The 25,408-nt window shown below is 40.2% G+C and overlaps 3 pseudogenes across 3 annotated transcripts; 2 read left to right on the top strand and 1 right to left on the bottom strand.

Annotated features, from left to right (window-relative positions):
- The first annotated feature begins 1,766 nt into the window (after positions 1–1,766).
- On the top strand, positions 1,767–2,578 carry LOC306642425 (developmentally-regulated GTP-binding protein 1-like; annotated as a pseudogene). Its single transcript has one exon. The product of its transcript is annotated as a developmentally-regulated GTP-binding protein 1-like (transcript).
- Positions 2,579–20,839: 18,261 nt separating this feature from the next.
- Positions 20,840–21,991, bottom strand: LOC306641352 (lysM and putative peptidoglycan-binding domain-containing protein 2-like; annotated as a pseudogene). The gene is made up of 2 exons: positions 21,898–21,991; positions 20,840–21,848 (listed from the first exon to the last, which is right to left on the bottom strand). The product of its transcript is annotated as a lysM and putative peptidoglycan-binding domain-containing protein 2-like (transcript).
- Positions 21,992–23,155: 1,164 nt separating this feature from the next.
- Positions 23,156–24,804, top strand: LOC306641351 (Krueppel-like factor 4; annotated as a pseudogene). The gene has a single exon. The product of its transcript is annotated as a Krueppel-like factor 4 (transcript).
- The last annotated feature ends 604 nt before the right edge of the window (positions 24,805–25,408 follow it).

The raw sequence follows: 25,408 nt of genomic DNA, 5'->3' as shown, positions 1-25,408 counted from the left end.
AATACTTATTATTGCTTGTATTCTTGATAATTGCCAGTCTGACTAGAGTGAGATGAACTCCTAAACAAGTTTTGATTTGCATTTCTCTAATTACTAGAGATCTTGAACATTTTTTCATATGTTTGTTCTTCTGTGAAGTGTCTGTTCAGTTCCTTAGCCCATTGATTGATTGGGTTATTTGTCTTTTGGTGTTAAGTTTTTTGAGTTCTTTGTATATCTTATAGATTAGCACTCTATCTGAGCTGCATGTGGTAAAGATTTTTTCCCATTCATAGGCTTTTTCTTCACATTATTGTTTCCTTTGCTGAAAAGAAGCTTTTGAATTTGAATCCATCCCATTTATTGATTCTTAATTTTACTTTTTGCACTGTAGGAGTCTTGTTGAATTCATTTATTTTATTTTTTACAGGTGCTGGGGTGAAACCCATGGCTTCGTGCATACTAGGCAAATGTTCTACCATTTGAGCTACACCCCAGCCCAATATTTTGGATTTAATGTTGGTGAGAAATCATGTATCTTTTTTTATAATTTTTTTAGTTGTAAGTGGACACAATACCTTTATTTTATTTTTATGTGGTGCTAACTATAGAACCCAGAGTCTCACATATGATAGGTGAGCACTCTACCATTGAGCCACAACCCCAGCCCCCATGTATCTTCTTTTTAGATAGCATTCATTTATATAGTTTTCTAAAAACAAAAATTATTCACCATAATGGAGATATATTCCATGCTTGTATAATTATATCAGAATGGATTCTATTGTCATGTGTAACTAGAAAGAACCAGTTAAAAATATTTTCACTAAAAACAGATAAATAATTAATATTAGTGATTGCTATTCCTACTAGACTAAGAATTTATTTCATTCATTTAGGATATAGATATGCATATATACACATCTGTGTATATACATACATCTGGATATGCATGTATATATGTGTGGGTTTATGTGTATGCATGTACACACATGTATACATGTCACACACACATACATACATACTGGGCAGTCACATTGTGCCAGGAAATATGCTAGACTATACATAGACTTTCTTTTGTTTTTGCTTTTGTTGTTTTAGTGATAAGTATCCGATCCAGTGCCTCATGTATGCCAGCCAAGAATTTTAACAGTGCCCTGCATCCCCAGCCTGATACATGGACTATTAAATTATAGTTCTGCTTTTCTAAGTTTCAATGAGTGAAGAAAAGGTACTTGAAAGTGCAGAGGGCTGGGGGTGGGGAGCTTATTGCTAGAGCTCTTGTGTAGATAGGCAAGGCCTTGGGTTCCTTCTCCAGTATTGAAAAAAAAAAGTATAGTCCACGGGAATCTATCTACCTACCTGTCTGTCTATATGCAGGATACTATGCTGGAACATCAAGGATTGTGGTTTATCTTGTTGGTAGAGTGAAATAAGAAGTATTGTCAGGGGAGGATTGAAGAGACTTCTGAAACATCATAGGACCTGAAATAGGTTGAAGTTTCTATTTCTCTTAAAAAATAACTATATTCTTGGAACTTGTGTATCATTTTAATTTGCTATGCTAATATTTTTAAATCTGAAATTTGGGACTCTTAAAAGAGTCCTGTTTAGGTAACACCTGGGTCTTTTAGATGTCTTCAGGCAGGCTTTTTTTTTTTTTTAACTATACAGAGTAAAAGTAAAGGGTCATTTTTGCTGAATATGATGGCCTATGCCTATAATCCCAGGTACTGGGGAGGCAGAGGCAGGAGGATCACAAGTTCAAGACTAGCCTTGAGACTGCGGTGGCGCTTTTGTGGTGGTGGATCATTGGCCAGTTGGCATGTAAGAGGTGACTGTGAGGAGGCGATTGCGTCACTCCCCGAGACTCGCCACCATGAGCAGCACCTTGGCAAAGATCGCGGAGATTGAAGCCGAGATGGCTCGGACTCAAAAGAACAAGGCAACAGCACACCACCTAGGGCTGCTTAAGGCGCGCCTTGCTAAGCTTCGTAGGGAACTCATTACTCCAAAAGGTGGTGGTGGTGGTGGGCCAGGAGAAGGTTTTGATGTGGCCAAGACTGGCGATGCTCGAATTGGCTTTGTGGGTTTTCCATCTGTGGGGAAGTCAACACTACTGAGTAACCTGGCTGGGGTATATTCTGAAGTGGCAGCCTATGAGTTCACTACTCTGACTACTGTGCCTGGTGTCATCTGATACAAAGGTGCCAAAATACAGCTTCTGGATCTCCCGGGTATCATTGAAGGTGCCAAGGACGGGAAAGGTAGAGGCCGTCAGGTTATTGCAGTGGCCCGAACATGCAATTTGATCCTGATTGTTCTGGATGTCCTGAAGCCCTTAGGACATAAGAAGATAATTGAAAATGAATTGGAAGGCTTTGGTATTCGCTTGAATAGTAAACCTCCCAACATTGGCTTTAAGAAGAAAGATAAAGGAGGCATTAATCTCACAGCTACATGACCTCAGAGTGAGCTGGATGCTGAAACTGTGAAGAGCATTCTGGCTGAATACAAAATTCATAATGCCCACGTGACTTTGCGTAGCAATGCCACAGCTGATGACCTCATTGATGTGGTGGAAGGAAACAGGGTTTAAAACAAAGAAGCAAATCAGCAAAGGGAGGAATTATCCTAAAGGAATTGTCAAATAAAGGAGGAAACAAGTCGTGTCAAATAAATAAATAAATAAAATTTAAAAAATGAACCAAATGACCAGGAAACCAAATCATATCTCTATAATAACCCTGAATGTTAATGGCCTGAATTCATCAATCAAAAGACATAGACTGGCAGACTGGATTAAAAAGAAAGATCCAACAATATGTTGCCTGCAAGAGACTCTCCTCATAGAAAAAGATACCCATAGACTAAAGGTGAAAGGATGGGGAAAAACATACCATGCACATGGACTCAGCAAAAAAGCTGGAGTATCCATCCTCATTTCCGATAATGTGGACTTCAAGCCAAAGTTAGTCAGAAGGGATAAAGAAGGTCATTTCATACTGCTTAAGGGAAGCATAAATCAGCAAGATATAACAATCATAAACATCTATGCCCCAAACAGTGGCTCATCCTTGTATGTCAAACAAATCCTTCTCAATTTCAAAAACCAAATAGACCATAACACAATAATACTAGGTGATTTTAACACGCCTCTCTCACCACTGGACAGATCTTCCAGACAAAAATTGAACAAAGAAACCATCGATCTCAATAACACAATCAATAATTTAGACTTAACGGACATTTATAGAATATTCCATCCAACCAAGAGCGAATACACTTTCTTCTCAGCAGCACATGGATCCTTCTCTAAAATAGACCATATATTAGTCCACAAAGCTAATGTTAGCAAATACAAGAAGATAGAGACACTAGCATGTATTCTATCAGATCATAATGGATTGAAGTTAGAAATAAATGAAAGAGTAAAACACAGAAACTATTCCAACACCTGGAGATTAAACAATATGCTATTATATGATGAATGGATAACAGAAGATATTAGGAAGGAAATTAAAAAATTCTTAGAGGTAAATGAGAACAAAGAAACATCATATCAAAATCTCTGGGACACTATGAAAGCAGTACTTAGAGGGAAATTTATTTCATGGAGCGCATTTAATAAAAGAAGTAAAACTCAACAAATAAACGACCTAACACTACAGCTCAAAGCCCTAGAAAAAGAAGAACAGAACAGCACCAAAAGTAGTAGAAGACAGGAAATAGTTAAACTCAGAGCTGAAATCAATGAAATTGAAACAAAAGAAACAATACAAAAAATTGACAAAATAAATAGTTGGTTCTTCGAAAAAATAAAAAAATTGATAAACCTTTAGCCACACTAACAAAGAGAAGACAAGAGAAAACCCAAATCACTAAAATTCGGAATGAACAAGGAAATATCACAACAGACAGGATTGAAATACAAAACATAATTAGAAGCTATTTTGAAAATCTATACTCCAGATAAAAACATTTAAGGTTTTTCAAGATGGCGGCCTAGAGGGTGGCTGCATTACGTGTTGCTCCAGAACTCAGGATTCAAGAGAGGAGATATTGAGATGCTTGGGACCAACTCAAAGTAGCCGGGTGACTCTCACCCCCTGGGGGGGCATCCCGGATGGGACGGGGGTCCCGGAACGCAGGAAACTTTGTGAAGTAGAACTGCCGGCGAGACGCCCCTCCCCCCGCTGGAGCGCCGTAGAGGAGGCCGCTCAGCACAGCGCTGGGACTCGGAGCAGCCACTGGGGCTCCGGCGGCTGCCCGGGGGAGGAGTGGCGGGGAGAACTGTGTGGACTCAGGACACCGGGGCCTGCCCTGAGGAGGAGGAGAGGAGCGTGGCCACTTGGATTCGGAGAGACTGCACCAGAGCTCCAGGCGGTTGCCAGAGGAGAAGCCGCGCGGCGAGCTGTTTGGAATCAGAACGACGCTTCTGAACCCCGGGGCCTGCCCTGAGGACAAGGAGGAAGAGGAGCGGCCGCTTGGATTCGGGTGACTACACGGAAACTACAGGCGGTTGCCAGAGAAGGGGCTGCGTGGTGAGCTGTTTGGACTCTGACCACTTCTGAACCCCGGGGCCTGCCCGGAGGAGTAGGAGAAGGAGGAGAAGGAGCGCGGCGGGTCCTTTGGACTCGCAGTGACTGCATTAGCGCTCCAGGCGGCTGCTCAGAGGAGAAGGCGAGTGGTGAGTTGTTTGGTCTTAAAGTGACAGATCCTGAACACAGGGGGGCTGCCTGGAGGAGAAGCGTGGTGGGACGCTTGGTCTTGAGGGGCCACACCAGAGCTCCGGGTGGTGCCCAGAGGACCCGTGCAGCGGGTCACGTGGATTCAGAGCCACTCAGAGGGACTGCTCCTGAACACCCGGGGGGTTATCTGGAGAAGGAGGAGGAACGGGGAGGGTCACTTCGACTCGGAGTGATTGATTGCCCCGGGCTACGGGTGGTTGGTGGGAGGAGGAGGCACGAAGTGAGTTTCTTGGACTCCTAGTGACCGCACCGGCATACTGGGCGGCTGTCTGGAGGAAGAGGCCTGTGGCGGGTCTCTGGGACTCAGAGCGATTGTTCAGGGCCACAGGTGGCTGCTCAGAGGAGGGGCCACGCAGCCAGGCGATTAGATGCAGAACAGGGTCCCAGGATCTAGGAGGCTTCTGGGTGGAAGAGCCGCACAGAGACAGGTTTAGGGCGGAGCGAAGGTTCCAGGCCTATGGGCAAATTCTCTGAGGAGGGGCAGCCTAAGGAGATTCATCTGTGAAGGATGAGGCTCCCAGGCCCAGGAGGTAGGGCCGGGCCCCTGGAAACTTTGCAGAGGAAGGCAGCCCAGCCCAGGCAGTAGCTGTAAATTGAGGGGAACCTCTAGGAGGAAACTGACCAGCGAGACCTCCCCACTGGGTGAGTCTTCCCTGCCTGGTGAGGTTTCCCCACAAGGACGGTAAAACCAGAGACACAGGCCCAAACAGGCCTTGCCTCAGCCCACAGCCTAGGTCCCCTTTGGATGACCATTGGTCAACAAGTGGAGGCACCTCTGCCCACTAGCAGGGAATATACCCCACCTGAAGGCCACCACTCCTAGAGAGGCAGCTTCCTTGTGGAGCACCGCATTATCAACCTCCTCCAAGACTTCAGCCTACTGAAGGCTAAGAGGGGATATATATAGAAATCTTCAGGGTCATTGTAAATCAACAGAGGAAATCTGCAATATCTCAGCGGTCCACTGATATCTGAACAACATGAGAAAACAAGGAAAGAAAATGCTGCAAACAAATCTAGATGTTACATCAATAAAACCCAATGACAGCATGGCAGAAGAAAGGACAGAAAAGGAGTTCAGAATGTACATAATTAAAATGATCAGAGAAGCAAACGAGGAGATGAAAGAGCAAATGCAAGCATTGAATGATGAGATGAAAGAGCAAATGCAAGCATTGATTGATCGCACCAATCGACAGTTAAAAGAGCAAATACAGGAAGCAAAAGATCATTTCAATAAAGAGTTAGAGATATTGAAAAAAAACCAAACAGAAATCCTTGACATGAAGGAAACAATAAACCAAATTAAGAACTCCATAGAAAGCATATCCAATAGGATAGAACACCTGGAAGACAGAACCTCAGACATTGAAGACAAAATATTTAACCTTGAAAACAAAGCTGAACAAACAGAGAAGATGGTAAGAAATCATGAACAGAATCTACAAGAACTATGGGATATCATGAAAAGGCCAAATTTAAGAATTATTGGGATTGAGGAAGGCCTAGAGAAACAAGCCAAAGGAATGAACAACCTATTCAATGAAATAATATCAGAAAATTTCCCAAATCTGAAGAATGAAATGGAAAATCAAGTTCAAGAGGCTTACAGGACTCCAAATACACAAAATTACAACAGACCCACACCGAGGCACATTATAATGAAAATACCTAACATACAAAATAAAGACAGAATTTTAAAAGCTGTGAGAGAAAAGAACCAAATTACATTCAGGGGGAAACCAATACGGATATCAGCAGATTTTTCAATCCAGACCCTAAAAGCTAGAAGGTCCTGGAACAACATTTCTCAAGCCCTGAAAGAAAATGGATGCCAACCAAGAATCTTATACCCAGCAAAACTTACCTTCAAATTTGACGATGAAATAAAATCCTTCCATGATAAACAAAAGCTAAAAGAATTTACAAAAAGAAAGCCAGCATTACAGAACATTCTCAACAAAATATTCCATGAGGAAGAGATGAAAAACAAAGAAGCAAATCAGCAAAGGGAGGAATTATCCTAAAGGAATTGTCAAATAAAGGAGGAAACAAGTTGTGTCAAACAAATAAATAAACAAAATTTTAAAAATGAACCAAATGACCGGGAAACGAAATCATTTCTCTATAATAACCCTGAATGTTAATGGCCTGAATTCATCAATCAAAAGACATAGACTGGCAGACTGGATTAAAAAGAAAGATCCAACAATATGTTGCCTGCAAGAGACTCACCTCATAGAAAAAGATACCCATAGATGAAAGGTGAAAGGATGGGGAAAAACATACCATGCACATGGACTCAGCAAAAAAGCTGGAGTATCCATCCTCATTTCCGATAATGTGGACTTCAAGCCAAAGTTAGTCAGAAGGGATAAAGAAGGTCATTTGAAACTGCTTAAGGGAAGCATAAATCAGCAAGATATAACAATCATAAACATCTATGCCCCAAACAGTGGCTCATCTATGTATGTCAAACAAATCCTTCTCAATTTCAGAAACCAAATAGACCATAACACAATAATACTAGGTGATTTTAACACGCCGCTCTCACCACTGGACAGATCTTCCAGACAAAAATTGAGCAAAGAAACCATAGATCTCAACAACACAATCAATAATTTAGACTTAACGGACATTTATAGAATATTCCATCCAACCAAGAGTGAATACACTTTCTTCTCAGCAGCACATGGATCCTTCTCTAAAATAGACCATATATTATGCCACAAAGCTAATGTTAGCAAATACAAGAAGATAGAGACACTAGCATGTATTCTATCAGATCATAATGGATTGAAGTTAGAAATAAATGAAAGAGTAAAACACAGAAACTATTCCAACATCTGGAGATTAAACAATATGCTATTATATGATGAATGGATAACAGAAGATATTAGGAAGGAAATTAAAAAATTCTTAGAGGTAAATGAGAACAAAGAAACATCATATCAAAATCTCTGGGACACTATGAAAGCAGTACTTAGAGGGAAATTTATTTCATGGAGCGCATTTAATAAAAGAAGTAAAACTCAACAAATAAACAACCTAACACTACAGCTCAAAGCCTTAGAAAAAGAAGAACAGAACAGCACCAAAAGTAGTAGAAGACAGGAAATAGTTAAACTCAGAGCTGAAATCAATGAAATTGAAAGAAAAGAAACAATACAAAAAATTGACAAAATAAATAGTTGGTTCTTCGAAAAAATAAACAAAATTGATAAACCTTTAGCCACACTAACAAAGAGAAGACGAGAGAAAACCCAAATCACTAAAATTCGGAATGAACAAGGAAATATCACAACAGACAGGATGGAAATACAAAACATAATTAGAAGCTATTTTGAAAATCTATACTCCAACAAAATAGAAAATTTCGAAGATATCAACAGGTTTCTAGAGACATATGAATTGCCTAAACTGAATGAGGAGGACATAAACAATTTAAATAGACCAATTTCAAGTACTGAAATAGAAGAAGTCATCAAAAGCCTACCAACAAAGAAAAGTCCGGGACCATATGGGTTCTCAGCCGAGTTCTACAAAACCTTTAAGGAAGAGCTCATTCCAATACTTCTCAAAGTATTCCATAAAATAGAAGAGGAGGGAATCCTCCCAAACTCATTCTATGAAGCCAATATCACACTGATACCTAAACCAGACAGAGACTCATCAAGGAAAGAAAATTTCAGACCAATATCCTTAATGAACATCGACGCAAAAATTCTCAACAAAATTTTAGCAAATCGCATACAAAAACATATTAAAAAGATAGTGCACCATGATCAAGTGGGTTTCATCCCAGGGATGCAAGGTTGGTTCAACATCAGGAAATCAATAAACGTAATTCACCATATTAATAGACTTAAAGTCAAGAATCACATGATTATTTCAATAGATGCAAAAAAGCATTTGATAAAATACAGCACCCCTTCATGCTCAAAACACTAGAAAAAATAGGGATAGTGGGAACATTCCTTAATATTGTAAAGGCCATTTATGCTAAGCCCATGGCTAATATCATTCTAAATGGTGAAAAACTGAAAGCATTCCCCCTAAAAACTGGAACAAGGCAGGGATGCCCTCTTTCACCACTTCTATTCAACATCGTTCTTGAGACTCTGGCCAGAGCAATTAGACAAACCAAAGAAATTAAAGGGATACGAATTGGAAAAGAAGAACTCAAACTATCCCTGATCGCTGATGACATGATTATATATTTAGAGGAACCTGGAAATTCCACCAGAAAACTCTTAGAACTCATAAGTGATTTCAGTAAAGTAGCAGGTTACAAGATCAATGCCCATAAATCCAACGCATTTTTATACATAAGTGATGAATCTTCAGAAAGAGAAATTAGGAAAACTACCCCATTCACAATAGCCTCAAAAAAAAATAAAATACTTGGGAATCAATCTCACAAAAGAGGTGAAAGACCTCTACAATGAGAACTATACAACATAAAGAAAGAAATTAAAGAACACCTTAGAAGATGGAAAGATCTTCCATGTTCTTGGATAGGAAGAATTAATATTGTCAAAATGGCCATACTACCTAAAGTGCTATACAAATTCAATGCAATTCCAATTAAAATCCCAATGACGTACCTTACAGAAATAGAGCAGGCAATTATGAAATTCATCTGGAAGAATAAGAAACCCAGAATAGCTAAAGCAATCCTTAGCAGGAAGAGTGAAACAGGGGGCATTGCAATACCAGATCTTCAACTCTACTACAAAGCAATAGTAACAAAAACGGCATGGTATTGGTACCAAAATAGAAAGGTAGATCAATGGTACAGAATAGAGGACACGGACACAAACCCAAATAAATACAATTTTCTCATACTAGACAAAGGGGCCAAAAATATGCAATGGAGAAAAGATAGCCTCTTCAACAAATGGTGCTGGGAGAATTGGAAATTCATATGCAACAGAATGAAACTAAACCCATATCTCTCACCATGCACGAAACTAAACTCAAAATGGATTAAGGACCTCGGAATCAGACCAGAGACCCTGCAGATTATAGAAGAAAAAGTAGGTCCAAATCTTCACCTTGTTGGTCTAGGACCAGACTTCATTAACAGGACTCCCATAGCACAAGAAATAAAAGCTAGAATCAACCACTGGGATGGATTCAAGCTAAAAAGCTTTCTCTCAGCAAAGGAAACTATCAGCAATGCGAAGAAAGAGCCTACAGAGTGGGAGAATATCTTTGCCAATCATACTTCAGATAGAGCACTAATCTCCAGAATCTATAAAGAACCCAAAAAACTCTACTCCAAGAATTCAAACAGTCCAGTCAACAAATGGGCTAAGGAAATGAATAGACACTTCACAGAAGAAGATCTACAAGCAATCAACAAACATATGGAAAAATGTTCAACATCTCTAGTCATAAGAGAAATGCAAATCAAAACCACCCTAAGATTCCATCTCACCCCAATTAGAATGGCGATTATCAAGAATACGAGCAACAACAGGTGTTGGCGAGGATGTGGGGAGAAAGGTACACTCATACACTGCTGGTGGGGCTGCAAATTAGTGCAGCCACTATGGAAAGCAGTGTGGAGATTCCTTAGAAAACTTGGAATGGAACCACCATTTGACCCAGCTATCCCACTCCTTGGCCTATACCCAAAGGACTTAAAATCTGCATACTACAGAAATACAGCCACATCAATGTTCATAGCTGCTCAATTCACAATAGCCAGACTGTGGAACCAACCTAGATGCCCTTCAATTGATGAGTGGATAAAGAAACTGTGGTATATATATACAATGGAATATTACTCAGCCATAAAGAATGATAAAATTATGACATTTGCAGGCAAATGGATGAAATTGGAGAATATCATGCTAAGTGAGATAAGCCAATCTCAAAAAGCCAAAGGACGAATGATATCGCTAATAAGTGGAGGTTGACACATAATGGGGGGGAGGGAAGGGTTAGAGTTAGGGTTAGGGAGGGGGGCAAGTATGGAGGAAGGAACTACTGTATAGAGGGTAAAGAGGGGTGGGAGGGGTGGGGGGAAGGGAAAAAATAACAGAATGAATCAAACAACATTGCTCTATGTAAATTTATGATTACACAAATGGTATGCCTTTACGCCATGTACAAACAGAGAAACAACATGTATCCCATTTGTTTACAATAAAAAAAAATAAAAAAAATAAAAACATTTAAAATAAAAAAAAATAAAAAAAAAAAAGAAAATCTATACTCCAACAAAATAGAAAATTTTGAAGGCATCAACAGGTTTCTAGAGACATATGAATTGCCTAAACTGAACGAGGAGGACATAAACAATTGAAATAGACCAATTTCAAGTACTGAAATCGAAGAAGTCATCAAAAGCCTACCAACAAAGAAAAGTCCCGGACCAGATGGGTTCTCAGCTGAGTTCTACAAAACCTTTAAAGAAGAGCTCATTCCAATACTTCTCAAAGTATTCCATAAAATAGAAGAGGAGGGAATCCTCCCAAACTCATTCTATGAAGCCAATATCACACTGATACCTAAACCAGACAGAGACTCATCAAGGAAAGAAAATTTCAGACCAATATCCTTAATGAACATCAACGCAAAAATTCTCAACAAAATTTTAGCAAATCGCATACAAAAACATATTAAAAAGATAGTGCACCATGATCAAGTGGGTTTCATCCCAGGGATGCAAGGTTGATTCAACATCAGGAAATAAATAAATGTAATTCACCATATTAATAGACTTAAAGTCAAGAATCACATGATTATTTCAATAGATGCAGAAAAAGCATTTGATAAAATACAGCACCCCTTCATGCTCAAAACACTAGAAAAAATAGGGATAGTGGGAACATTCCTTAATATTGTAAAGGCCATTTATGCTAAGCCCATGGCTAATATCATTCTAAATGGTGAAAAACTGAAAGCATTCCCCCTAAAAACTGGAACAAGGCAGGGATGCCCTCTTTCACCACTTCTATTCAACATCATTCTTGAGACTCTGGCCAGAGCAATTAGACAAACCAAAGAAATTAAAGGGATACAAATTGGAAAAGAAGAACTCAAACTATCCCTGTTCGCTGATGACATGATTATATATTTAGAGGAACCTGGAAATTCCACCAGAAAACTCTTAGAATTCATAAGTGAATTCAGTAAAGTAGCAGGTCACAAGATCAATGCCCATAAATCCAACGCATTTTTATACATAAGTGATGAATCTTCAGAAAGAGAAATTAGGAAAACTACCCCGTTCACAATAGCCTCGAAAAAAATAAAATACTTGGGAATCAATCTCACAAAAGAGGTGAAAGACCTCTACAATGAGAACTATACAACATAAAGAAAGAAATTAAAGAACACCTTAGAAGATGGAAAGATCTTCCATGTTCTTGGATAGGAAGAATTAATATTGTCAAAATGGCCATACTACCTAAAGTGCTATACAAATTCAATGCAATTCCAATTAAAATCCCAATGACGTACCTTACAGAAATAGAGCAAGCAATTATGAAATTCATCTGGAAGAATAAGAAACCCAGAATAGCTAAAGCAATCCTTAGCAGGAAGAGTGAAACAGGGGGTATTGCAATACCAGATCTTCAACTCTACTACAAAGCAATAGTAACAAAAATGGCATGGTATTGGTATCAAAATAGAAAGGTAGATCAATGGTACAGAATAGAGGACACGGACACAAACCCAAATAAATACCATTTTCTCATACTAGACAAAGGGGCCAAAAATATGCAATGGAGAAAAGATAGCCTCTTCAACAAATGGTGCTGGGAGAATTGGAAATCCATATGCAACAGAATGAAACTAAACCCATATCTCTCACCATGCACGAAACTAAACTCAAAATGGATTAAGGACCTTGGAATCAGACCAGAGACCCTGCAGATTATAGAAGAAAAAGTAGGTCCAAATCTTCACCTTGTTGGTCTAGGACCAGACTTCATTAACAGGACTCCCATAGCACAAGAAATAAAAGCTAGAATCAACCACTGGGATAGATTCAAACTAAAAAGCTTTCTCTCAGCAAAGGAAACTATCAGCAATGCGAAGAAAGAGCCTACAGAGTGGGAGAATATCTTTGCCAATCATACTTCAGATAGAGCACTAATCTCCAGAATCTATAAAGAACTCAAAAAACTCTACTCCAAGAATTCAAATAATCCAGTCGACAAATGGGCTAAGGAAATGAATAGACACTTCACAGAAGAAGATCTACAAGCAATCAACAAACATATGGAAAAATGTTCAACATCTCTAGTCATAAGAGAAATGCAAATCAAAACCACCCTAAGATTCCATCTCACCCAATTAGAATGGCAATTATCAAGAATATGAGCAACAACAGGTGTTGGCGAGGATGTGGGGAGAAAGGTACACTCATACATTGCTGGTGGGGCTGCAAATTAGTGCAGCCACTATGGAAAGCAGTGTGGAGATTCCTTAGAAAACTTGGAATGGTCCCTCCATTTGACCCAGCTATCCCACTCCTTGGCCTATACCCAAAGGACTTAAAATCTGCATACTACAGAGATACAGCCACATCAGTGTTCATAGCTGCTCAATTCACAATAGCCAGACTGTGGAACCAACCTAGATGCCCTTCAATTGATGAGTGGATAAAGAAACTGTGGTATATATATACAATGGAATATTACTCAGCCATAAAGAATAATAAAATTATGGCATTTGCAGGCAAATGGATGAAATTGGAGAATATCATGCTACGTGAGATAAGCCAATCTCAAAAAGCCAAAGGACGAATGATATCACTAATAAGTGGAGGATGACACATAATGGGGGGGAGGGAAGGGTTAGTGTTAGGGTTAGAGTTAGGGTTAGGGAGGGGGGGCAAGTATGGAGGAAGGAACTACTGTATAGAGGGTAAAGAGGGGTGGGAGGGGTGGGGGAAGGGAAAAAATAACAGAATGTATCAAACAACATTCCTCTATGTAAATTTATGATTACACAAATGGGACGCCTCTATGCCATGTACAAACAGAGAAACAACATGTATCCCATTTGTTTACAATAAAAAAAAGACTAGCCTTGACACTTAATGGGGCCCTGTATTAAAATAAAAATAATTAAAAAGGCCTGGGGATGTGGCTCTGTAGTAGAGGGACTCTGAGTTCAATCCCCAGTACCAAAAAAATAACAAACAGAAATTTGTTGTTTTAATGTGGACATTGCCTACTTAATATTTGTTGATAGATGTAGCTGCAGTGACCAGCAGATATGTTTTTGTATAGTAGATTATGTGTACTAAACTTCACTCAGACTTGTTCAGGGGAAAAAAAAAATCAGTGGGTTTAACCTAATCTTACAACTGGTAGGAAATGAAGATAGAAAAAAGGGTGAAATAACTTTCTCACAGTCACACTCTGATGCATTAGAAGCATAGCTAGAGATAGAAACTTGAGTCTACTGATTTGTATATGGGTGCCCTTTATTATTTGCATTTGGACATTCAGCATTGTAAGACAATAGAGTAAAAACTGTTAAGAAACTGTTGTAGGCTCTAAGGCCTTCAGTGATGAGGTACTCTGTTGATAATAAGTTATAATCCTCTAAAACTGAACATCTGTTTTTCCTTGGGCTGGGTGAAGGGCGATTGTTGGCCAAAGTGAATCAGATTTTCTTGAGGTAACTTTCATTGAAACTATTCTTCTGGTAGTAGACAGATTCCAGATAGATACAGGCTTGTTTCTCAGCTGTTGACTCTTTTCTTGTTATCTGCCATTATATTTGCTTCTTTACTATCCTCTACTATTTTGTGGGTGTCTTGGAAATTACCAGGGGTTTGGTCCCTAGGATTGTCCCTAGGGAAAAAGTTCTTTGTGCATGTATTTGGATCTTTTAATTGCCAGTTGCCTTTAAAGCAGGTGATCATTTTATCTGTAGCCTTCCATAAAGATCTTTTATTTTTAAACCATAGGATGAGAGTTGTCAGCTCTGCAGGAAGGAACAGATGTTTCTCACTTTTTACTTCCTTCAAAATGTAGGGAGAAAATTTAAGTTAAAAGGGATTTCCATGGCACATGTTTGTGTCTCTTTGATAGATATAAAAACCTTTAGCAATGTGGGAGATCAAAACATTATCTTGCTTTAGCTATTAAGAATATTACTCAGGGGTTGGGGAGACAGCTCAGTCAGTAGAGTGCTTGCCCTGTTTAAAAAAAAAAAAAAATATATATATATATAAAACTCAGCTTTAAAGAAGAATGAAATTCTGACATTTGCTAGTAAATGGATGGAGTTAGAGAATATCATGCTAAGTGAAATAAGGCAAACCCAAAAAAACAAAGGCTGAATGTTTTCTCTGATAAGCAGAAGCTAATTCACAATAAGGTGGGGGGAGGAGGGGTGAGAGAAGAATAGTTACTTTATATTAGGTAGAGGGGAGTGAAGGGAGGGGAAGGGATATGGGGGTAGGAAGGATAGTAGAGTGAAACAGACATTATTACCTCATGTACATGTATAACTGCATGACTGATGTGATCCTCCAATATGTATAATCAGAAAAAAAAGAGAGATTACATTCTATTTATGTGTGATCTATCAAAATGTACAAATAGAATAAAAATTTTTTTTAAATGCACAAAAAGGAAATTAGAATGTCTAAACCTATTCCACTTAGTTGTAAACCTGTGTGGCCCCAGAAAAATGGGCCTAGCATAATGTTGTTTTTATTATTTAATCTGGAAAATGATTCTTACAAAAAAATCATTCTACCAAAAATGTCTTTTCTCTATGGTATTTTAATTATGTCTTTTTTGCTTTGCCAATGAAGCAATAGCTGTAATGTTAGAAAGAAGGAAAGGAAGGAAGGAAGAAAGAAAGAAAGAAAGAAAGAAAGAAAGAAAGAAAGAAAGAAAGAAAGAAAGAAAGAAAGAAAGAAAAGAGAAAAAGAAACCAATGATCAGGCAAGGTGGCTTGTAACTGCGATTCCAGTTCCTGGGGAGACTGAAACAAAAGGATTAAGCCCAACCTTGGCAACTTAATGAGAATTGCGGGGACACCTGGCTCTCCTTGTAGTGCTTGACAGAGTTCCACTAAGGATGATTGCAAAGACTGATCCTAAAAGGATTGCATGCCAGATGTATGCCTCCCTAGCTTGGATGTTATTCTGTGGAGTTTTCCTAATAATATATTACTTACTTCAGCCTGGGGATCTTGCTAGAGGTGATGGGAATAATTCTACAAATTTCCAGAAAAACATCATGGAGACAAAACACATGTTGAAACCCTGTGATGTTAACTTCACTACAGAAGAATGTTTTTATTTTGTTAAAATCAAGCACTGCATTTACTGGCACAGCCAGAACCTGTTGGGGCACAGAAACTTATAGATAACAATGTTTTCCCAAGTTCTAAGCACAAAGCACCTCCCACAGTAGCTACTAGATATGGACCAGCTTATTTTATCAATGGCAAGCCCTGGTACCCCCCTAAAGGCAAGCCCTTAGAGAAGGTAGATATAGATCTCCCCCTGTCTCCTACAGGGTGGTTTAATCCAGATGATGGTTTTGTTTATGTGTGGTGGTAAGGTAGAAGGATAAGGTTTCACAACATTCCTTCCTTCCTACAAAGAATAGGTCACCCCTATAATAAACATTGGTACACAATGCCCCGTTCTGGGAAAAAGAGCTATATAAGACAATGTAATCTATTCAGTAAAAAAACGTGGCCACAAGAACCACTGCCACCACTGCCCTCCTGTAACCCTTAACTCAGCAATTTAGATATTAACCAGATGGACCTAGTAGAGGTGGTCACATGACATTATTTGTTTATCGCTTTACCACAAAAGTAATAAGAATAGTCTTAGGTCATATAGAGTTTAGATATTAAGGAAATAAACATTGTATTAGCTCATTGACTTAGTTAAATATTTTTAAAATAATTGTGATTAGGTAAGGATAATCTGTAAGTTTACTCTTTTCTCATAATCTTTCGGTAAAAACAATTTCTGCCTATGCTTTGGAAACTTCTTTGATTTTGTTAATTACAAGCCTGTCATGAAAGCCTGAAGAAAAATGTATATAAACCCAGCCTTCCCCATAATAAAGTGGGATTGATTGCACCAGAACTAGAGTCTGGGTCTTTCATTCTCCATCCATCGCTAACGCTGTCTCCCCATGCCCGTTTACCAGTGTGGAACCCATGGACTCCTGCTAGGGCTGGATCCCGGCAGAGAATCTATCTTTAAAATAATAATAATAATCATAAGGGCTGGGGGTGTATCTTAGTAGTAGAGTTCCCCTGCTGGACTTAGTCCCCAGTACTGAAAAGGAGAAAAAAAAAAAAAAAAGAAGAAAAAAGAACTTGATGATGTTATAGGTCATTGTATTTAAATATTCAGTTAGTTTGTTCAAAATGCATGTTTTACAATGATCATTAGAAAAAAAAAGAGGTTCATTTACACTTTAAGTATAACAGAAGCTTGTTGCAGAAAGTTTTTTTTTTTTTTTTTTTCTTTTTCTGTGGTGTTGGCCATTGAACCCAGGGCCTCACACATGCTAAGCATTTGCTCTATGTCTGAGCTACAATCCCAGCCCAGTAATGGAGTTTTTCAGTTAATTAAAGTTTGGATATCTAACATGTAAAATGTGTGATGCTAAATTGTTTTTCATGTGTTTTGCTGCTTTTTTTTTTTTTTTTAATGTGTTGGGGACTAAACGCAAGGCCTCCTGCATACTAGGCAAGTGTTCTAACACTGAACTGTATCCCCAACCTGTTAAATCACTTTTGATAAAAATCTTTCCTAGTCAATTATATGTTTATCTGTCTTTTTTTTGAATACATGGAATTAAAAAATTTAATCTTTTTTAAATGACTTAATGTCATCTTCAGACACATTGTTAACATCTTATAAAAATATTAGTGATGCCCTCAACAGCTATTTAAATGTGTAGGCTAGTGGCCTCAGTTTTTGTGTCTGTGTAGTTTCTTGACTCTTCCCTGTGGCTAGCTATTTATTTTTAGAGATATATTTAGTGTCTTCCCTAGCATCCCAGTTCCTCATAATTTGGTTTTTCTCATCAATTTGTTATTGGCTTGTAAAGTCTAGAATTGTGATGTTAACTGTATTTATTGCACTTCTGAATGCCAGGGCCCTGTGTTAGTGCATTACATAATTATCTCTAATCCTTTCAACAGTCTTGAAGTATAACCACTCATGCTCATTTTTCTTATGAGCAAACCAAGGCTCAGACAAGTTAACTAACTTGCCTAAGGGTATTAAGCTACTATGAGACCCACCTAGGAGATGTCCTTTAAAAACCAAATCTGTTGCTAGTATGTATAAAATAAAACTGAGTGGGTTATTGAGTTTTTGTAGGACTAGTAATTAATTGAAAGCTTCTATTTTAGAACTTTGATTTTGTGCTACTCATGTTGGCCTTTCTAAAGGTTAACTTGATTTCAGTATCAGTAGAAGAAGGACCCACTCTAGGAGTACAATGACTTGTTAAGTCATTTCATTGAATTTTTAAAGGCCAGAAAATCTAACTGTAATCAGTCGATTATAGGAATTCTATCCTTTTCCTAAAGAATTGCCTTACTGGGTTCCATATATCAGAATAGAATTTGACAGCATATACTGGGCTGAGAGCATTGTTCTTAAGTTATTTTAGTTTAGTCTGAAATATTCTTTCTCATGGTTCTTTGGAACGGTGGCTTGGATCAAAGTCAAGTAGCTTCAGTGCTTTATGAACTGAGGACTGACTGGCCTAATTTTAAGTGTGTTTAAGTATTTGGATACAAGCCCTGCTTATCTGAAATAGAACTGGTGCTTTTCATGCTTTTCCTCCTGATTCTAGTAAAAGTTACTGAAAATATGTTGACTGATGGTAGCAGTAGTTATTCTAACCATGGTTTTTCTAAGATTTTTTGTATCCTAGCTTTGCCATTTGACTCTCAAGTGGTTTTTCCTTATATGTATGCAGATAGAGGAGCAATTACATATTGATAATATTAAGGTTAAATGAAATAGTATATATAAAGTCCTTATGAGTTTGCTTGGTGCATAAGGAGCACTTAATTGGTACTGATTCCTTTTCTAACCTGATTTGTTTTCTTAATTAAACTTGAACCAAGCAACTCTAAAAATTGTATACAAAAACTTGGCAGTATATAAATTGACTATGAATTACAAATTAATATTTCTAACCATTAGTTGTTGTGTTGTTTTTTTTTCAAATTGCTTATGCTTCATGTTTTTCTTTTTCTTTCTTTTTTTTTTTTGTATGTCTGTGATTTTAAGCATTCGCTTTATTGCAAATTTTGTTTTTCTGGTATTTTGGATGAGTAAAGCATATGATAAGGGTGTGACTGTGAGACTGGGGGAGGATACTGCTTTCTAAAAAAGTGATGGGGAATAAGAGGTGGCAGCTAACAGGCTCAGTGTTTATACTCTGCATAGCATCTGGCCATCACCACCTGACTTTGCAGCCTTCCCTCCCAGGATTCCCTTTCTAAATAATCTGCTTACTGTTCTATGAACATGATTTCATTTATTTTTCCTGACGTTTTGCCTTTGTTTTGCAGTTTTACCCTCTTAGAACACATAAGTTTTTTCTCTTGATTTAGCACCTGAAAATAACTGTTTGAATTCCCATTTCCTCCTTGTATTTTTTCTAGTTGGTCCTCACCTCACTGATTCTGTGCTTATTATCTACATTCTATTTATATGTCTCTGGATATAGGATTCTTTCACTCTTCTTTCTTTTCTTCTTTTATCCCTCGCCTGCTTGCAGGCAGCATCTGCCCTTCCACAAATCCATCCACAAATATCTGTACTGTGTCTTGCTGTGTGCCAGTCACTGTGATACTGTGAAAGTACTGAGGTCTTAGGGAATACTTGACTTGTTCACCAACTTTTTTTGGGTGATAATTAATATAGGTACATTGTGTACTCAGGCTTCCTAAATTGGCAACTAAACCTAGTAAAATGTAAAGTTGAAAATTGCTAACTCTTTTGGGCAGTTGATATTAACTATTTTCACTGAGATGAGGTTGAATTAATGAAAGAAGAATGACGCTTTGGTAGAATTTGCTTTCAGAGAACATCATCTATTCTTACTTCTAGAGCTACCCTTTAGAGTTTCATCTACCTTTACCTACCCTTTAGAGTTTCATCTGAGAAATCTACTGTTATTCTGATTGGTTTGCCATTTTAAGTGACTTGGAACTTCTCTCTTACAGCTTTGAAATTCTTTATTCTGGAGTTTTGGTATTGTTAACTGTAATGCATCATGGAGAGGGTCTTTTCTCATTTTGTCTATTTGGGGTTTGAAATGCTCCAGTATATTAATGTCCATATTGTTCCTAATATTTGGGAAAATTTCTGCTATTATTTCACTGAATAGGTTATCTATTTCAATAGTCTGTATCTCTCCTTTCTTCTTCAAACCTATGAGTCTTAAATTAGATCTCTTTAATGTTGTTGTAGACTTCTTATATACTCTGATTCTTGTTTTTATTTTCTTTATTACTGTCAAACACCTTGTCTTCAAGTCTCTCTATTCTGTCTTCTGCTTAATCTAGTGTATTGGTGAGGTTCAACTGAGTTTTTTACTTGATTTACTGTTTTATTCATTACCAAGTGTTCTGTTTAGTTTTTTCAGAATCTCTTGCTTCAGATTTCCAATTTGTATTCTGTATTGCCTTCTTTAACTTATTCAGTTGTTTATTCTTATCATCTTTGAGTTTATTGGTCATTTTAACAATCAATTTTTTGAATTCTTTGCCTGAGATTTCATGTACTTTGATTCCTATGGATTCACTTATTAGGAAGATAAGAACTTTTTGGGGGGTCATTTTGTTGGCCTATTTCCTCATTTTCCAGTTATTATTTGTTGAGATTTGCACATCTCTTGGGATTCAATTATCTTCTACTTTTTAGTAAGCAGTTATCTTTTCACCATGTACCCTGAACTGGGTGTGTATCTCATCACAAATATATCTTCTTGGAATAATCTTGGTGGTTGGTTTCAATCATCAGAACTACTTTGAGAGGAAAGTGTAACTACCAGTAACATCAGTATTTTGTGTGTGTGTGTGTGTGTGTGTGTGTGTGTGAAAACAGTTTATTTTCTCAGGTTTTTGTACTTTATTTTTACAAAATAGCAGACAAAATTTGGTTCTTTGTATTAATACAGAATATGTAATACATATTGAAATATATATATGTATATAGCACTTAAGTTATAAACGCACAGCAAAGTCAGCATCACTTAAACAGCCACCGTGTTTTTCACATAATTAGGGTTTCATCAGGAGCTAAATAAACACTGTTTTCAGCTTAAATGCATAGTCTTTGATGCTTTATCTCCATCAGTATTTACAAAAGCTAGTCTAAAAACTATTACCATCTACAAAAGTAATAAGCTCCAGAATATAATTTTGCTATCATGCCATAATAAAAACTTAACATTATGGAAAGCCAGAGAGAACTAGTCACTTCAGTGCAACTGCAGTAGGTAGACTTAATCGTGATTTTAAGATGAGTGCTATGGGAATCCAAAAGGGATGCTTCTGGATCTTCAGTTGCCAGATGCTTTATGGTCCAACCACCTCTTAATCCAGATTAAAATCATGCCACTAATCACCTAACTATGACAGAGGGACGTTGCATAGGGACTCTCTTCATCTCTGCTTTCTTTTAGTTTCTTGGCTGCCTGTGTTGATAATTTAATCTGCAAATCAAGTCTCTGTAGGAAATCTCTGGCTGACACTTCCTCGGGCTGTATCTCAGATTCCTGAGGACTGGGAGGAGGGAGGTCTTCCCCAGCCACCACAGGCTCCTCTTGTGAAAAACTGCTATCAACAGTTTATTTTCGTGACTTGGTACTTGAGCGCGATGCCCTGCAGCGTGTCTCTGGCTTGGACCAGGTGCTCCACCACGCGCTCGATTACGCCGGCGCCCAGCGGCATCCGCACGCTGGCAGTGCTGCGGTTCGAGCGGGTCTTGGTGCGGGCCAGGCTCAGCGACAGCTGCGCGGCGCGGCGGCGGCGGCGGCGGCTAGGGGGCCTACGACAGCGGCGCTCCGGGGCCGTCTTCCCGCAGGGACAACGCGGGCGAGGAGTCCGCCTTGGGTACTGCCCCGGCTGCCAGGTCGGGAAGCTGACAAGGGGGCGGTGCCTCCTCTGCCGCCACCGCCTCGCCTCTTCCTCCTCACAGAGGCTGTGGCTGGTCGTTCCGCAGGGAGCGGCGGGCGGGAAGCCGAACAAGGGAGCTGCGGGCCAGGCATGGCGCTAGTGGCTCAGGCGAACCTGCAAGGGGAAGAGCGAAGTGAGCGCCCCGCAGCAGTCGGTGGACTGCGGCAGCTCCACCCTGCCCGCCCGTCAACTTCAGTATTTTAAGAGCAAACAATACTTACTACTAAAATATGTAGATCAAAAGGAAAAGAAAAACTAAAAAAGTCAAGAAGGGAGTGAGGGAAAAGAGAAAGAAAGAGGAGGAAAGATAAAAGAGGGGATTACTAATGGGAAAGACATTAAAAAGATATCAAGAAAAAAACAGTTAATAGAAAAAAAAATGCTGCAGGCAGCACCTTTCCATCTAACCCAGACCTGTCCTACTTCTACACCTTACTGGCATTGCTTCTTATTAGAGTTCAGACTGTCAATTTCTAAAGAAAGAGGCTTCCACCTTTCTCTGCTCTGCAGATCCAGAGTAGCTGGCAGCTATACCTCCGATGGCCACCCAGAGACCTGTAGGTCTCTACCACAGTTTCACTTCAGAGCCCAGATTGACTCCCGATGTCACTGGATCTAACGATCCGATGAGAATTAAAGCATAGGTGGTTGCTGAATTTTAGATATCTATCTAGCTAGATAGATAGAGTTGAAAAACAGGAAAGAAAACGGCAGGAGTTTCTGATCTCTTGCATAGAAGCTTAAACAATAAGACACTTAAAACTGGGTGCCCTTCCCCACTTTAAGTGAATATACCGGGCAGCGCGGAACCATCTCCTCCTGCACCAGCTCACTGATTAGTATTTGAGTATCTTTTCTGTTCAGATTTGTTTTGCTTGGAAGTGGAGCTTGCCTTTCTCCAAGTTAATGGGAAACTTTCTTTTAGCTCTTTAGAAGGGCGCTCCCCCTATTCCACCAAGCTGTCCTGGGCCCAGTTCTGTGTACTCTATTTCTTTCACTAACTCTCTCACTCTAAACAAGAGTATTTCTGGGTTTCACCTGGTTGCTAACTTTCTGAGTTGCACTCTAGCACTTTCCCGTGGTCTTTCTACTTCATCATGCAGCCACAGAACTATTGTTTGATTCAGTCTTGGAGAGAGCTAGTATGCAGGATATGCCTTAGTCTGCCATTTCCAGAGTTCCCCCAAAAGACGATTTTATTAATGCAGAAATAGTGATTGAGTTTTTTTTTTTTTTTTTTTTTTTTTTTAGGCACAAGTTTTCTCTTTTAAAAGGATAATAGAGTTCCCCAGCTGGAGAGATCGAGCGCGGCTGCGGGCGTGCGGGGAACAGAGGCTGTGGTGGGTGGAGGTGGCACCGGGAGTAGCCGAGTGCCCCTCCCCGCCCCTCTGGAGCCCCAGCCACCCACCGACCCACCCACCCGCCGGTGGCTCGCGCCCATGGCCGCGCGCGCTCCGCGCAACCCCAGGGACTTTGCGCCCTGTGCCGCAGCCAGCTCGAAGCTCCGCACCACCGCGGCCATTCTCACCTGGCGGCGCTGCCCGCCCACTGCCCCGGCCACAGCCCCTGAGCCCACGACGACAACCGCAGCGACCCGGACAGCGGTGGGGGACGCTGCTGAGTCGAAGAGAACTCAGCCTGGCCACTGGACCTACTTACTCGCCTTGCTGATTGTCTATTTTTATAAGAGTTCATGACTTTTCTAAAACTTTTGTATACAAAGGAACGTTTTAAAGAAAGACGTCTTCAATATGTATTTAATCCAAAGAAGAAGGATCTCAGGCAATTTTTGATTTTTTTTTTTTTGTTTCTTTTTTCTTATGGTTTTTGGTTTTGGCTCCGTTTCTAAGCTTTTCCATCCTTCTGATTTTGGGGTTCGGATACCCCAGCTGCTTCGGGCACCCGAGGACCTTCTGGGCCCCACATTAATGAGGCAGCCACCTGGCGAGTCTGACATGGCTGTCAGTGACGCGCTGCTCCAGTCCTTCTCCACGTTTGCGTCTGGCCAGGAGCGAAGGGAGAGGACACCGTGTCCAGCAGGTGCCCCAAATAACCGCTGGCGGGAGGAGCTGTGTCCCACATGAAGCGACTTCCCACGGTGCTTCCCGGTAGCCCCTACGACCTGGCGGCGGAGACCGTGGCCACAGACCTGGAGAGTGGCGGAGCCAGCGTGCGGTGGTAGCAACCCGGCCCTTCTACCCAGAAGGGAGACGGAGTAGTTCAACAATCTCCTGGACCTAGACTTTATTCTCTCCAACTCATTGTCCCATCAGGAGTCAGTGGCCCCCACCGTGTCCTGGTCGGCGTCAGTCTCATCCTCTTCCCGGTCAAGTAGCGGCCCTGCCCGCGCGCCCTCCACCTGCAGCTTCAGCTATCGGATCCTGGCCGGGGGCGACCCGGGTGTGACGCCAGGTGGCAGCCACCTGTGGCTGGGAGTCTGCACCCGCTTCCAAGGCTCCCTTCAACCTGACGGACATCAAGGATGTGAGTCCTTCAGGCGGCTTCGTGGCTGAGCTCCTTGGGGCCGAATTGGACCCAGAGTACATTTCGCCGCAGCAATCGCAGCCGCCAGGTGGCGGGCTGATGGGCAAATTTGTGCTGAAGGCATCGCTGAGCGCCCCTGGCAGCGAGTACTGCAGCCGGTCAGTCATCAGTGTTAGCAAAGGCAGCCCTGATGGCAGTCACCTGGTGGTGGTAGCGCCCTACAGCGCTGGGCCGCCTCGCGTGTGCCCCAAGATCAAGCAGGAGGCGGTTTCCTCGAGCACTGTCGGTCGACCCCTAGAGGCACACTTGGGCGCTGGACCCCCCGCTCAGCAATGGGCACCGGCCTAGCGCACACGATTTCTCCCTGGGGTGGCAGAGGGAAAAGAGGGGTGGGAGGGGTGGGGGGGAAGGGAAAAAATAACAGAATGAATCAAACATTACCCTATGTAAATTTATGATTACACAAACGGTATGCCTTTACTTCATGTACAAACAGAGAAACAACATGTATCCCATTTGTTTACAATTAAAAAAAAAAGAAGTCTCCTTTTGGCTTCCTTACCATATTCAGTTACCAGTAGACTGCTAATCTGTATCCCTACTAGATAACTTTCTTCTGGGAATCAGGCATATCTCATATGTTGCAGATCTAGGGGATTCACCTTGTCTAAAACCACACTTATTTTCCCCATCTTCTAAATACCCTCCTCCTGTGTCTCTCAGTGAGGACATTATTGCCCAGTCTTACCATAGTTCCTGATTCCTTCATTCTCCTCACACCTCATACTCAATTAATCTTTACACTTTAAATATCTCTTCAAAACCTCTTCTAATTTCTGTTGTATTACATCTTACTTGCATTGTTTTTTGCTGCAATTGTTCAGATCACTGTCACCAGCCTCTTCATCATTCTCCTGCCCTCAGTCTGGCTCTTTTCCAGTTCATTCTCCACAAGGCAAAAGAGTAAAGTATGTAAAATGCATAGTTGGAGCCAAGCAGCCAACTTGGGAGGCTGTTGCAAGAGA

This window comes from Sciurus vulgaris, assembly GCF_902686455.1.
Source record: "Sciurus vulgaris genome assembly, chromosome: 12".
Taxonomy (NCBI): Eukaryota; Metazoa; Chordata; class Mammalia; order Rodentia; family Sciuridae; genus Sciurus; species Sciurus vulgaris.
Note: the sequence above shows the minus strand (reverse complement) of the source record. Positions and strands in the feature narration are given on the sequence as shown.